Source organism: Lygodium microphyllum, chromosome 23 (assembly GCF_053477565.2).
Source record: "Lygodium microphyllum isolate KBCC chromosome 23, Lygodium_microphyllum_v1.1.10, whole genome shotgun sequence".
Lineage (NCBI taxonomy): Eukaryota > Viridiplantae > Streptophyta > Polypodiopsida > Schizaeales > Lygodiaceae > Lygodium > Lygodium microphyllum.
Window position 1 is genome coordinate 37,427,189 of NC_141157.1, and position 16,885 is coordinate 37,444,073.

At 41.0% G+C, this 16,885-nt stretch overlaps 1 pseudogene; it reads left to right on the plus strand.

The window, feature by feature from the left end:
- Positions 1-14,210: 14,210 nt before the first annotated feature.
- LOC148016073 (uncharacterized) lies at positions 14,211-15,014 on the plus strand (annotated as a pseudogene).
- Positions 15,015-16,885: the final 1,871 nt, after the last annotated feature.

Below are 16,885 nucleotides of genomic sequence, written 5' to 3' on the forward strand. Positions count from 1 at the left end.
TGTCTTTTTTAGCTGCACCTATTCATTCTAGGGTCAAAGCATATGACTTGCATGTACTTTCACAAGTTGCCAAGTGAATGCAGGACGACATAGGTCTCTGTACAAAAGTGTTCAATGTCCGAGTCACCATAAGACCACCAACCCCACAAGAACCATTATTGGAGAAAGTGACAGAAATGCCAAGAAACAAGGAGCCGTAATGGAAGCCCTATTGGAAGAGAAAATCACCCCTGCAAAAATCACACGTTGCATTTGAGCATCGCCCAAAGCATAGTCATTGGCTACTCTCTCTTTCTTGCCCAAACTCTACATCCAGGGAAATATTAAGGTGGCAAGCTCCCATTCACGGCGAAAGATCAAGCAAAGTATGGCTTAATGGTGGAAACAAGGGGTCTCAACTAGTTTACATTCAAGCTTACCCTAAACCTAAAAGACGCCATCATGGAGGAGCCAACAGTTAACAACTCCTGGACCAGTGCAGTCTATAGAAGTATGTAGAGAAGGTTGGGAAAGCTATTGATTACAGCAAGTGCACAAAATTTGTGAGGAGCTTTGATGCCGAAACAAACTGTGGCATGGTGATGGTAAAAGAAGAGGAGAAGAATCTCATCAAGTAGAGGTGAAGTTGAGCCCTGCGATGGTGGAGAAGGCCCTAGGTCTATTAGCTAAGTAGCAGGACTGAGGAACACCCAGAAGGAGGGATGTGTATAATATGTTAGGGGTGAGCCATCACCAATCCAAGAATAAGAGGGAGACAAAGTCCACAAGGAACAACAAGGCAACATGGAGAGAATTACTAATAAAAAAGAGAATGACCAACCATCTCAACACCAAGAGAGCAAGAGGACAATCTGTGAGCAGCAAGACTAAAAAATTGTCAAGTCATGCAGAAATGAGAGATCACACTCTCAAAATCCCCATAAGAATTCCAAAGAAAATAGAGAGCTCCAAAGGGTGGAGGAGAAGTCGACGAGATTAGAAGAAGAGCGCAAGTAAATGCCAAAAGAGAAGGAAGAACGACTAAGGCAAGAGGACAATCTGTGAGCAGCAAGACTCAAAAATTGTCAAGTCATGCAGAAACAAGAGATCACACTCTCAAAATCCCCATAAGAACCCCCTAGCCCTTCCTATTCCCCCACTTCACACTTAGGGCACATTAAGGGCAAGACACACCTAAGAAGTTTATGCTCGCCTATGGTTAGATCTGTCTCTATATAAGTGATACCCACAGCACTTCCCTTGTACACAAACTCACAGCACTTCCCTTGTACACAAACTCGGTCCTCAAGTGTGGGACAACATCCCCACTTTCCCTGAGGTTTGTCAACCCAACTCCCAGTTTCACTAGCAGGGACACCATACAACACTGCACAGTGAGGTAGATGCACCCCAAGTAGTGCGCCTCCTATTCTCTTTTTAGGTATACTCAACAATGGTGATCAACCACCACAAACTTTGAAGGCCCCCACTACTCAATCAAATCTAATCTTGGCCTCTGCAATCTAATCTCGGTGTCAATGAGCTCAATTATGCTACATCATGTTGTCAAAAGCACAAATAATGTCTCAAGAAGCCTTCGCATGTACTTCTCCTCAACATAGATAAATTTTTCCGCCCCATTGAACCCTCGTTTCATCCACCCATTGCTACGAGGAACCAGCCCATCTTCTAACTACGTAATTTCCAATAAAGAATAGCCCTATCACCAACTCCAACAACCCTACCACCACCCAACCAGGCTAACAACATGCCCCTATGACCTTCACCTACACCACCACCAAAAATCCTCCAAAGCAAACCACAGATGTCCCTTCTACCCATGTCTTCGGTGCATGCCAAAGCTTGCTACCTACGATGGTGAGTGCCATGGGACTAGCACTTGTCTAAGAGGGGGATAATGTTAACCCTTAGACAAACAAGGTGGAAAATCCAAAAAATCTAAAGTAGAAGACAAGGCCAAGGCAAAAGTGAAACAAAAGACAAAGGCGCGCCAAGAAAAACATGGCAACACAAGAAGTGCAGAAAAGTACTAAATCAAGGAGAAAGGTATACAAGAAAAAGCGCAAGTCAATACTTTTGTAAATGAGCACAAGGCGCATCACAATTTATTTTAAGAGTGGCGGGCTCTCACCTGTGAAAATTGTAAGAGTAGATGGGCAGTAGGAAGAAAGCTAGGAAGATAAGGAGAACAGTGGAAAAAAGGGCCTAGGCCACAGCCATGTAAAAAAGGGGATAAGGGGATGACCGCCCAAAAGGGATTGAGGGTTTAGTATATAAAGTTGAAAAGTGAATGAGAAGCTTATTCTTGTGTGCGGCCAAAAGTAGCTCTTCTCTTCTTCTTCTTCTTCTTCTTCTTCTTCTTCTTCTTTTTCTCCTTCTTCTTCTTCTTCTTCTTCTTCTTCTTCTTCTTAAGCTTGTGCTTGAGAGAGGGAGTGTTAGAGTGTGAGGGAGTGAGTGTGTGTGGGTGAGGGACCATGGTGGAGAAGCTCTCCATCTTCTCCTCTCCTCTTCTCTCCTCTCCTCTCCTCTCCTCTCTTCTCTTCTCTTCTCTTCTCTTCTCTTCTCTTCTCTTCTCTTCTCTTCTCTTCTCTTCTCTTACTCGCAGAAATGGAGCTTGAGGATGGAGCTTGCTTGAAGCTTGCACTTGGATCGTGGAGCTACCGGAGTGCTCGGGAGAGGAGGCAACTCAATCGGGCATGGAGATAAGCTCACTACACTCGTAGAGATGGATGGCATGTCGACTATGTGAGAAGCAGCCATTAGTGCTCAACTTGGAATGCTTGAAACAATAAGCGGTCCGTGGGTCTCAGCGGTTGATCGCCTCCAATGTCCGTGGGTCTCAGCGGTTGATCGCCTCCATTGTCCTCTTGAAAGATAAATTTTGAAGCCAATTTTATAGCACAAATGACCCCCAGAGGCGTAAAAGAGCAAATTTTCATGGAAAATGAAATGGTTGCAAATCAAGGAGCTTGAGCTTTCCTAAATGCATTTCGACACCGAGAATCCAAGGCAAGTATTCCTTTGTCAATTGGAATCCATTTGACCCCCATTTAATCCCCACTGCAAGGTTTGGTGTTATGAAGTAGTTGCTAGATTCGAAAGTCAGAAAGCATGTAATGGAGGCCAACTTGATAGATTTCGATGCTACAAAGCCAGTTGTCTAGTCAGATCACAATTTCGAGCTCATTTGCCCCTCCGTCTAGGCCAAAACCACTTACAGAAAAGTGTAAAAACCCGAGATTGAACTAGTTATTTATGGAGTTAATCTTAATTTTGTTTAAAATTGCTTAAAATCTCCAAAATGAAACGTGAGAGGAGGGGGAGAACTTCTTCTTTTTTTCGCCCCCTCATTTCTTGAGAAAAAATGGTTGTTTTTTATTGACTGAATGGAGAGGAACCCTCTTAGACCTAATATGCACAATTTCTTCACTCTCAATTGCTTTAGAAATCAAGGAAAATGATGCACTGAATCAAAATCTCTGATTTAAGTCTTTCTCTCTGCTCATTGCACCTTATTCTTATGGCTTAATCTATGTGAGAGGGGGTGGGCTAAAACGGTAGATCTTTGATATGTGATGATGCTAAAGTGTTATGGAGTGTAAATCAAAGGTTGGGGATGCATCAGCAGCCATGGAAGAGCATTAGCGGCTTCCCAACTTTAAAATGCATGTGGATTCATATGAAATTAATTACGTAAGTGCTCATTTTTTACGTTTTATGAAGATTCTTTTACGCATAATATGGAAAATGGTTTCAAATGATTGAATATAATTTCTTGTGCTTGAAAAATCAGAATTCTCAGTTGCTCCTTCATATTCGTATAATAAAAATGAAAATTGAGAAAATCCACAATGCAAGAATTGCACAATTTTGGAAAATTTGAGAGTCATGTGTTTTCATGGTTCTTATAGTGTTCATATGGGGTCATATGGATTATGATATTGGTTCTTGGTTCATGCAAGCTCTACATGTCTAAAAATTAGTAAAAACATTAATAAATAATAAGATAAATCATGAAAAATCTAAGAAAAATAGAAAAAATAGAATTTGTGCATAGAAAAATTATTGAAAATTATGAATGTGCCTATGAATGTATGGTGGGGATAGGACATGATGTTTAGCCTTAGTTTATCCCCATTCTTTAAGTTATAGTGCATATTGATTACTTTTTATATATGAAAAATACTCTTTACATCTATCAACGAATGCAAAATCATAAACGGTAGGGGGAAGGGCTATGGAAAGTTGAATATAATGTGGAATGTTGATTTTATGCATACTTGATATATAGGATTCATTTGGTTTATGTCCAAGAAAGGCAATAACACGAATAATTTCAGTGCTACCTTAGCAACAATGCACTTCGTTAGTAGGATAACATCATGAAAAATTTTGTTTGTGCACAATCCACGCTTTTTGGTCTATAAGTTTAAATGTTTGTGCACTTAAAGGCATTCACTTTGCATCCACATTATATATATGTTGGTATCATGAGAATTATCTCCTGGATGCATAGTACTTGTTTGTGAATATTTGACCCAGATTGAGTGTGAGGTTCTCTAAGCCATAGGTTTAGATACTCATTTCCTTTGGGGCTTGGTTTGGTAAGGATTGAATTATCTCTTGGAAGGATTATTAAAAGAGATGACTATGTTTCGCATGTGCTTTATGTTGAAACGACACATCTTGATGCTAATCCTTGGGATGTAGGAGGGTCCCAGTGCGGCCAAAGCAATTAGCTAGGGATTGCTCCCTGTGCTTGTGATACGAGGTACTAAACACCATTATGTTTGGGTACTCCAATTTCTTGGAGTCAGGAAGGGCGATACATTAGACTATGATTTAGAAATAGTATCTACAAATGTGTTCTTTGGTTAAATCAATTCATAATGTTTATATGCTCTTGGCTGCGAGACCGTGGGGTTGTTTAGTGAGTTTAGGAGGCCTAGCTAGAGCCCTAGCACTAGTGTCGGGTCCATTTTTGGTTCTGACACCTCTCTTTATGAGAAAATGGCATGTGGCTTGCTTGGTCTCAAGGAGATTACTGTGTATAAACATGTGTTTCATGTGAGTTCAAGAAAAGGGATCATTAAAAAACATAAGCTTACATATGTATATTTACAAAAGGAAATATTTTAAAATGAATAAATTTATTCATAGAATGGCCTTTTTACATTATACATGTGTTGGGAAACACAAGTTTAACATCTTGGGACCATTGAGCACACTCCTATTATTTCAAGAATTTCGATGCATGAAATCTATTGGCTAACTCTCACATAGCCTCCACACATTGCAAGAAATATGAAACCATTATAGTGAGCTTTCTTAGCCCTCCTTTAAGAATGAAGGTAGTTCTTGGAAGGCTCCATGACTTATGCATATACACACTCTCCCTTCTCACCTTCTATGGCCTTCACATGCTAAGCCTTCACATGCTAAGAGAGTGGAGAAATTACATGGCACAAAGGACAAAATCTGAGCAGAGAACACATAGCAAACATGAGAAGAATAGAGATTGCTTTAATTTCAAACAAACTGATAAAAAGATAGCTCTATCCATCCGTTTGCTTCCATAGTGAAGCTTAGATAGAAATCCCCTAGATTGATGATAGGTGAAGAGCTTAGGGTGGCTGGAAGAACTCAGACTAGGTGAACGATAGATTGATGATGGCTTTAGAGGAGTCTTCCTTTTATAGATTAAACAGGTAATGTGATCGGCATGTCTGACCATATTATGAACATTCCCTAGTTGGCTAGGGAATATTCCCTTTAATATCGGGCTAGGGATGCTACTTCCAAACCCCCATGAGGGGGGCCACTAGCACCCTGAGACCCTAAACTAGGGACCACTTCCATGGCCCCTGAATCCCAAATTAGGGGTCCATGATGAATCCCACGCCCTGAAACTTTATTGCATTGTACCTTGAGTTGCTACCAGCATAACTACTCTATTTAACCCAAATGTTAGATCCACAGAGGTCACCTTTTTTCCATCTAGTCACATAGACCTCATCTAACATACAAATCATGACCCACACAATGTCCATGCTCACACATGTCTTCTCCTCATAATGAGGGCATTATAACATTGAGCACCATGGATCATTGGTGTCATCTTATAAGGGTGGGGCATTGATCATATCTAATAAAGAGAGCATGAGGATAGGTGTGAGAGAGCACTCAAGACAAGAGATGGGAGCTTCACCCTTGATCCCTCACTCTCACACTCTCCCTCTCTCAAGATCTTACATACACACTCTCTCAATGGAAAATAAGAAAATGAGAACAAGAAATGAGAACATACATGAATGTCAAGAATCACGTAATGGGGGGATTTGCTTGAGCTACTGGGCCAAACCTACACTGTATACGCAAGAGGAAGCTCACTCAAGAACAGAAGAAGAGAGATGGAGGCCAAAACGTTTTCTTACTGATTTTTCTTCTTCTTCCACACATTATACAATGTACACAAAGTATAGATAAGATACAACATAAAGGAAAGTGGCCTTCTAAGTCAAACAATGCATAACAGACTACACTAATCGACTAGCATTATATCTTTACCAGCTGTAGGCAGGTGTAACAAACTAAATATAATAAGTGATAAGTTAGTGGCCATGTGAGTATCATAATGACCACCAATGTGCTAAGTGTAGACGTGCGGACTCATCTAGTCAGGCGCTCCATCATCAATGTCCGCATGTGTTGAGCTTGCCATCTCAACACTCCCCCTCAAGCTCAATTCTATCTCTGCAACTCCAAGTAAGCTTCGAAACTTTCGAAGCTTCTCTAGATCCAATGCCTTTGTGAAAATGTCAGCTATCTGATTCTATGTGCTGACATATACCAAGTCAATCTCTCCTGCAAGTATCTTTTCTCTCACAAAGTGGTAGTGCACCTCAATGTGTTTTGTCCTAACATGGAACACTAGATTCCTAGCTAGCTGTATGCTGCTCATGTTGTCACAATGAATGAAAACTAGACCATCTCCCTGCATGTCCAAATAACCTAATAACTTTTGCAACCATACCACCTCACATGCTGCCATAGCAACACCTCTATACTCAGTCTCTATACTCGATAAAGCAACTGTAGGTTTCTTTTTGCTACTCCATGTAACTGCTGCACTACCAAGGGAAAACATGAATCCACTTGTAGATCTTCTGTCTAACATGCTAGTAGCCCAATCTACATCTGTGTATCCAAAGACCTGTACATCCTTACCTGCCTCAAAAAAAGTCCATAATGTAAAGTGGACTTCACATACATCAATATACGTCTAACTACATCCAAATGAGGCTTTCTAGGCATCTGCATAAACTGATTGACAAGGCCAACAGCATAGCTCAAGCCTGGCCTTGTGATAGTCATGTAAATCAAACTTCCTACTATCCTCTTGAACATAGTAGGGTCTTCTATCTCATCCCCAATGTCAACATTTAACTTCACATTTTGCTCCAATGGTACTAAAAGAGGCTTACATGCTATCATATCATACTTGAATAACATATCCAAGCCATACTACCTTTGGGATAGCCATATACCATCATCACATCTGATCACCTCAATACCAAGAAAGTATCTCAGCTCACCCAAATCTTTCATCTCAAACTTCTTCTTCAAGAATTCCTTAACTTCAGCAATCCCATTGTCACTGTCACCTATAATAATCAAGTCATCCACATAGATGACTATGATGACCAAACCTGCATCTCCCTTTCTCACATAAAGTGAGTGATCAACATCAGAAATACAAAATCCAATATTGACAAGAGAATCTCCAATCTTGTCAGACCATGCTCTAGGTGCTTGCTTCATAGAGTGCCTTCTTTAACCTGCACACATATGTGGGATGCTCTAAATCCTCATAACCTACTGGCTGCTCCATAAATACTTCTTCTTGCAATTCACCATGCAAGAAGGCATTCTTAACATCCATTTGCTGCAAACTCCAACCTTTGGCTACTGCCAAGGCAATCACACACCTAACAATTGCCATCCTAGCAACTGGATTGAATGTCTCTTCATAATCTATGCCATATGTTTGAGCATAGCCTTTTGCAACCAGCCTAGCCTTATACTTGCTAACTAAACCATCTGCATTATGCTTGACTTTGTAAACCCACTTACAGCCAATAGCTTTCTTACCCTTAGGTAAGGGTACCAAATCCCAAGTCTTATTGGCTTCTAATGCAGCCATCTCCTCATCCATTGTTCCATCCCAATGAGCATGACCAACAACATCCTCAAAAGAAGTGGGGTCAACATTCTCAACTAGTTTCACCATATGAGCATTGTGATGAGCTGTATAACCTTCAAAAACAAATATTTTAACAGGGTATCTAACCTTGTTAGATTTGCATACCATCGGATCACTCAATGGAGCCTTTACATTACTATGAGCTCTCTGTACACTTGGTGTCCTAACTGAAGGAATACCAAGCTCATCATCCAAACTCTTTGAACCACTGGAATCTCCGTCAAGTCCCAAATGACTGGCAGATGCATCATTACCATCTAGCACTTTCTTATTTCCTTTGTCCTTCCCAACAACACTTATAGATCCACCTGAAGATGTGGGGCTACTCCTTAGTCTCCTAGACCAAGGGCTCACTGTAGGTATAGTACCAGATGATGTTTCTGGTCCACTAAGACTTCGTGATTCTTGCTTTTCTTTCTGCACATAACTATCCTGATCATTATCATCATCTAATGCATCACCAACAGGTGCATATCAGCTGCCCATCTCATTGAAGATAACATCCCTGCTCACTCTGAACTCACATGTGGTAGGGTTATAACATCAATACCCTTTCTGCTCTAAAGAGTATCCAATAAAAATACATTTTTCAGCCTTTGGATCAAGCTTCTTCTGTAGCTCATCTGGCACATGAACATATACAACACATCCAAATACCTTCAAGTGCGATACATCGGGCTTCTTGCCAATAAAGCACTCTTCAGGAGTCATCCCATGAACTGCAGCTGTGGGAGTTCTGTTTATAATGTAGACAATAGTATAGATAGCCTTAGACCAAATATGTTTGGGCGTATTCTTTTCAGCCATTAATGTGTGTGCGACTTCTGTAATATGCCTATTTTTTCTTTCTGCAACCCCATTTTGATGTGGGGTATACCTACAAGTAAATTGTCTCTTATCCCATAAGTCCTCAAGAAGCCACTAAACTCATTAGAGAGGTACTCTCCCCCTCCATCTGATCTCAAACACTTCACTTTTAAGCATGTTTCTGTTTTCAATAGCTACCTTAAAAGATTTGCTGCAATATGGCATGTTTTGCCACAATAATGGCAAACAATAGCAAAATTTTCAGAACCTCTATTCTGCCATCCACCTGTTCCTCTAGAGCTCCCCCTGCCTCTAAAGTTTCATTGGCCTCATGAAACCTGCATTTCACCAAAGTGCTGATTGAACCTATTTTGTTGGTTATCACTAGCACATCCCATACCACAGCCTCTCAAAGAGGATCTACTACGCCCCCTACTTGAACTTGAGTAAAATGCTTGAACCTGTTCACCATTTTTTCAGATGAGTCACCCTGCATATTGATCTCTTTGGTAATCATGAGAGAGATCAACTCATCAAAATCTAGAAATGGCTTCAGTACATATACTAAAGTAACAAATGATTTCCATGCCTTCTCATTGTTAAGGCCACTTAAAGTGGATGAAACCAAATCATCATCATCAGGCATTACATCAATCGTTGCTAAAGCATTTGCAATGCTCCTCACCTTCAATACATACTCATTAACAGACATTTTTCCTTTCTTCAAGGCATTCAACTCTTGCTTAAGTTGAATCTTTTATGCCTTTGTATTTACTAAAAACATGTTCTCAAAAATTTTCCAAGCTGCATGTTAAGTTTCTGCATTCCTAATATACCCCAACATCATATTATCAATGACTGCTACATCACCTTTTTGTCTTTTGCATTCCATTTTTTCCATGCTTTTAATTCATCTGCAGTCGGAGGGATACCTAGCTCTGGCTCATTTTCTTCACTTGAAACAAACTCATAAAGGCCCTTTCCAATGAGGAAGTTCGTCACACGGAACTTCCATGAAGGGTAGTTGTTCTTGTCAAGCTTCTCAATAATGGGATTTCCACTGTTCTCTGCTATTATCACAAACAAGGATACAACACAACAAGCTAGTCTTCTGCAATCTTTCACAACACGTGCACAACACTACACCAAGCAACCTTTTTCACTGATTGCTCAATAGTACATGTAATGTGCAACTATTTGTAGATAAACCTTATGTTTGCTTCCTGCAAACATCTAAAAAATTATAGATTCGTAATCTGTAACCTGTGCACCCACTTTCGATCAATACAGTCAAAATCACAGTGTACCCTAAAACTGTTGTCCGCATGAGAGCGGAGTTTTGAGCCCGGGATGTGCCTAAAATTTACCAAAAAAACTAGAATTTAGAGGAAAAATATTTAACATTAAAGGCGGCGGCTCTAGCTAGGATGATTTTAAGCACCAAGTGAAATATGACTTTTAAAATGCGCCCGAGTGACACTTGTGAATTTTTAATAATTTTTCAGACTACCGTGCGGGTTTTCAGGAGTTGCCTGTCAATGCGGGATGTCAAGCCGGATGCGTAGAAGTTTACATCACTTGAATCAGAGCCAAGACGGGGAAATGGCCACAAAAGGGGCAAGATATGAAAAGGTGGATATTTGAGAGGGCCAAAAGGGGTGCCCTTTGAGGGAATTTTAACCCCCCTTCAATTTTTGAGTTTGGGGGCCATCAAAAAACGTGGAGAGAGAATGGAGGAAGAATACACCATCTTCACGCCGAAAAATGCGCCATGTGGAGATGGAGATCATGATTGCAGCCTGTAAATAACCCACCTAATCGATCATACCCCGGATCTTCTCCCTCTTTGCCAATTTTATCGCCTGTCTTTGCCCGTGAAATGGCTATGGGAATGAAGAGAGCCAATTCTAGTCTTTCTCTCTCCTCCCTCTCTCTCTTCTAAGGGGTTGTTCTTGTGTGCAAGAGAAAAATGAAGAATGGTGAAGGAAAGCTTGTCCGGTTGGAACCGGATTGCTTCCGGATCGATGTAGACATGAAGATTGCTGATTGTGAAGATGCTGGACATTGAATGAGGGCTGACCCGCAGTCCCGCACCAAAACCGAGATCCCGAGGCATTAAGTCTAAGCGGTAATTCAATTTTTATGAAGAAAAAATGAGTTTTTATGATATTTGATTGATGAAATATTGTTCCCATGGACTGATTATGCATCATGATGTTGTTTCCTATGAGTTTTATCAGTTTCTGCTCTGAAAATCAGAAAATCATAAGTGATATGGCTGAAATTAATGGTATAAAACCCGTAGAACACTCGTTTAAGGGGTAAAATGGGGATTTTTTGCAAAATAAAGGGGAAATATGAGATATAACATCAACAAAACCTGAAATTTTGCTGTCAAAGAACCTAAGGGCCACAGTCTATAATCAATCTTCATTTCTAGCCATTTTTTATTGAAGAAAATAGGGAAAAATTACCAAAAAATGGTGAAAAATGAGTTTTAAATGGGAAAATTTTAGGAAACGATAAAAGGAAAATTCCAAAAAATTACATAAGTATTTGTGCAATGTATAATGAAGATAGAGCACGAGGTTGGCCTCGGTTTACCCTCGTTTCTATGTTTTTGTCCGTGTTTATCGCTTTCTTTATAAAGAAATACACATAAAACGACATTTTCACCTATCAACGAATGCAAAACATTAAACGGTAGGGTGAGAGGGGAGGTTGAGCATCAAAATATAAATTAAAATATGATTTATGTGTTGCATCATGGCTATAGGTCGTTGTTTTAAAATAAAAGAAAAGGCAACATGAGCGTAAGGCTCGGTGTCTTTCCTCACTACATAAACGTTAGTACGGAAATCATGAAAAGATTGGTTTCACACGATACACAATGCTGATTTTCTGTTGTTTGTGCACTAAACCATTCACATTATGCACAATGCATGGTTCATGGTATCGAAGAAAAATCTCCTGAACTACATAGCAATTGTTTTCTTAGGACTTTGACCCACGATTGAGAGTGTGAGGTTATCCCTTGCCATAGGATAGAGGGGCGGTCTCCTAAGGGACTGTTAAGTGAGGAACATGGTATATCTCCTGGAAGTACGAGAAATATAAAAGAGAGAAGTTTGTGTTCGATTGTGTTATATGTTGAGCAGTGTATCAAAGGGCCAATCCCTGCGATGTAGGAGAGCTGCAGTGGGGCCGTGGTGTTTCTACCGTGAGGTTGCCTCCATATGTGTGTGATCGTGGCATTGCCAATAAGTATGGGTTCTCCCTCTGAGGAGTCTAAGGAAAACGTTGGACTATAAACTATAAATGCATAGATAAGGCTTTAGGGCAGTTTGTCCTTTAGCATTAGATTGACGCTCCTGGTTTGCGAGGCCGTGAGGGTGTTTGTGTGTCATGAGCATGAGGTCCAGCTAGTGCTATAGCCAGTGCCGGCCCATTTTAGGTCCCATCACCGCAACCTTCTTGTGGCTCTAAAACGGGGCCTGAAACGACCTCAGATGCCCAAAATAACTGCGTGAAAGCCCTAAAGGGCCATTATACAGAATATACACTACTCTGCTTACACACCAAATCTCACAGCAATCTGAGATTTTTGCTCGACCTTGCTTCCGGTGACTCCACAGGCACTATCCAAAAGAGAGAGTGGAAGAATGGGAGAGCTTCTTATTCGTTGCTTGCTTGCTCAAACCTTGCTTCTTCTCCTTCACTTCAACCTTCAAAATCAGCCTCTCTCATGTCAAGAATTGCGTGATGGGGGGATTTGCTTGAGCTGTTGTGCCAAACACACACTGTATACACAAGAGAAAGCTCACTCAAGAACACAAGAAGGGAGATGGAGGCCAAAATGTTTTCTTGCTGATTTTTCTTCTTCTTTCACACACTATACAATGTACACAAAGTATAGATAAGATACAACATAAAGAAAACTGGCCTTCTAAGTCAAACAGTGCATAACAATCTACACTAATCGGCTAGCGTTATATCTTTGCCAGCTGTAGGTAGGTGTAACAAACTAAATATAATAAGTGATAAGTTAGCGGCCATGTGAGTATCATAATGACCACCAACGTGCTAAGTGTAGACGTGTGGACTCATCTAGCCAAGCGGTCCATCATCAATGTCCGCACATGTTGAGCTTGCCATCTCAACAATGAATACCCTTTTCCATTCTCTTTTATAGTTTCTTTAAAACCTTTCAAGGTTAGGATTTCCCCATCCCCCTTGGGCATCCAGGCCACAGACTAGTCTTTCCTATGAGCATGCGCTCAATTCCATGTTCCTATGCTAAGTGCTACTACTGGATCTAATTACAGTTTGCATGGGAGGGAGCCCGTTGGCCCTTGTTTACAATAGTTGATTTCTTTTCCAAGTCCTAGTAATTTCCAAAAGAAATAGTGGCTCTTGTTGAGAATCTGTCAATCAGACCCTGTGTATGCCCCTTTGTATGGAACGACTAGGCTAGGAAGATGCAGTTTATTCTAGGAAGAGAAACAAAATCCCATATGCACAGTGGATGTAAAGTGCTACCAAGCTACTCTATAAAATGATGTACTTGACTATCACTTACACACAATATGATAATGCAATAGTACTTGTCTCTTTCTGTCAAGTATCTGTGTCATTGTCTCATTACATAAAAATGTATTTATGAGTCCAAGCTTCCATATTGGAACCTAATTCACTTGTGTAATAGTTGGTCTTCAGTCCTTGGCCAATGTCATCATGAGTTAAGTCTATGCCTACAAGCCGCCATAGCCATGCTCTAGATCCACATCTTCGACATGATATCAGAGCTTAGTCGGGCATGGCACTACCTCTCCAACCTCTCATGGTTCCTCTCAATCTCTGCCCAATTTCTCATCATTATCGCCATCATCATCTAAGCATTCCTTACTCAATAAGGACTTGGGAGCCACTGAGAAAGACCTATGTTACTCCCTTCTGCAAGATCCTCCCATGGAGGATGGCACATGAAACCCTCCTTAGGACTTCCACGAGGCCCCCCTTATCCATATTCTGACTCCTCAAAGCACCATTTTTCTTAGTAGTTGGGAAATCATTCTTGCAAAGTAATCCTTTTTTTCCTATGTCTATTGGCTATCCACATCCCCCCCATGCTTCCTTTGCCATGAAACTGACCCGGCTGCTCAGCAAGTCCTTTTCTCAGACCTCCCCGAAGACCAAATCCAGCATCAAAGCATCTCGCATAGATTTTAACAAATCTCACATGTAGACACCAAAAGCGAGTCTATCCAAGCCTATGTGCAATGGTGGCACGCAAGAAGGCTAGGAAGCCATCAATTGGGAGCTGCGGCCTAGTGGCATGCTGGTTCAGAGAAGAGATCCTTCCACAAATCGATCTCCATTGTCTGGCCCTTTGATAAAAGTGAAGGTGTCACATGGGACTTATGAGCATGATATCACCATTCCAGCTCAAGCAACCTTCGATGACCTGAAGTGGCTGTTGGCTCAGGAAATTGGTTTGTAGCCTCATCAGCAACGGCTATTGCTTAAAGGAAAATAGAAAAAAGACAATGAATGTCTGCACATTGCTGGAGTGAAGGATATGGAAAAAGTGATTTTAGTGGAGGATCTAGCAAGCAAAGAAAAGAAATTAGAATAAATGAAGAGAAATATCGAAGTTGAGAAATGCTTATCAAGTCAAAAATTTGTAGAGGAGAATGGCTTGCCCAAGTTAAAGCATGCTCTTTTACCTCGAACAAAGGGCCGCTATGCATGTTCATGTCATCTCCGCAACTCCATTGATGCAAGGAAAAATGGATTTGTGAGCATTCAAGTCCCATCCATGTTTTCATTTGAATATTTTGAAGACACTCCAGCTGCTTCGGTCATCATGCAAAACTCAAAGATGATGATGTCTTTGCTTGAGGGGGACATAGACATGAACATGAAGATCAAGTCACCACCATAAAGAAGTAGACCAAAAAGACCGTGAAGAAGAGAAGAAGATCAGCCATGAGGACCAAAAGACCACATCATTCAAAGCTAAAGAAGAAGAACCAAAGATGAAAGACAAGAAGACTTTCCATGATGACAAAGAGAATGTTTATCCTAAAAAAGGCCACAAGGGCCTATCGGTCCTTGTCTCTCATTTTCTATTTTAAAAAGCATTGTTATTGCCTTAATGTTCCTTTCATAAGCTTTGTAAACAAGCCTCTAGCAGCAGTCAAGGCAATCACATTGCGTATGGTTGCCATCTTGGCAACAGGGCTGAATGTTTCCTCATAATCAAGTCCATACTGTTGGGCATACCCCTTAGCACCCATCCTGGCTTTCTACCTTTCCACACTACCATCCGACTTGCATTTGATTTTGTAGACCCATTTACAGCCAATGGTCTTTTTTCCTTCAAGCAGCGGCACAAGATCCCATGTCTTATTTTCAGCCAAGGCATTCATTTCTTCATCCATGGCTGCACACCAGTTCTCATCTTCCACTGCTTCAGCATATGTACCTGGTTCTTTGATCTTCATCACTTTTGTCATGTAAGCATAATGGTTTGCAGTGTAGCCACTATATGTCAACTTGTCAACATGGTATTTGACCCTCTGTGAGTATCTAAGCTGTGGTGCACTACTCGATTCCCCTCTCTCATGAGGCGGAATGTACCTGCTCCGCCTTGCGCTAGGCGTATAGGCAGTTGGAATACCAAGTTCACTGTCTAAAGTGTCAGCAGACTCATATCCAGAAGTCATTCTACCAGGTGTCATCATCTCAGATACATCCTCAGTAACTTTCTCTTTTTCTTTGTCCATGACATCATATCTCCCCCTCACTGACATACTGGTGTCAGTGGACGGTGAGCTCCTCAATCTTCTTGTCCATGGGGATACTGTCTGACTACTAGGTCCTGTCATAGCAGTGCTCTGCTGCATATCAACTGTGGATACATGAGTAGAGGCAAATCTGATGGCACTATAGCCGGTGATACATACCAAGAACCCATCTCATAAAAAATAACATCCCTGCTCACCAAGGTCTCCATGGTAGAGGGATCATAGCATTTGTATGGCTTCTTCTCCTGCGATTATCCAATGAAAACACACTTATGCACTTTTGGATCTAGCTTCTTCCTTTTTTCATCTGGAATATGCACATAAGTAAGACAGCCAGAGACTTTCATGTGACTTACATCCGGCTTATAGCCATACAGCTTCTCAAATGGTGTCATCTCATGAATACCTACAGTGGGAGTCCGATTCAAGATATACATGGCTGTCATAACAGCCTCAGCCCAATAATAGAGCGGCATCTTCTTCTCATTCATCATGGCATGACCAGCTTCCATCAAGACCTTGTTTTTTCTTTCAGCTACCCCATTCTACTGAGGAGTGTAGCTACAGGTAAGCTGCCTACGTATGCCATTTTCAGCCCCAGAAAGTTGTCAAACTCATTTGACACATACTCCCCACCGCTATTTGATCTCAAGCAAGAGATAAGCAGTCAAATTCCTTTTCAACCTACTTTTCAAACTACTGAAAAGCAACAAACACCTCATCTTTTGTCTTCAAAATGTAAACCCAAGTATAGCGACTGTAATCATCAATGAATGTCACATAATACTTTGAGCCTCCCATGGATGCATTATGAGCTGGCCCCAAACATCAAAGTGCACTAACTGCAACGGACATGTACTCTACCTTACATGCCTGACAAATGGCAACCTTGACTGCTTACCAAACTGGCAAGCATCACATACATGACCAATATCGGAATATTGGAACTTGGGTAAACCAATAACAAGCTGTTTTTTCTATATAATTTGTAGCCTTTGCAAATTTA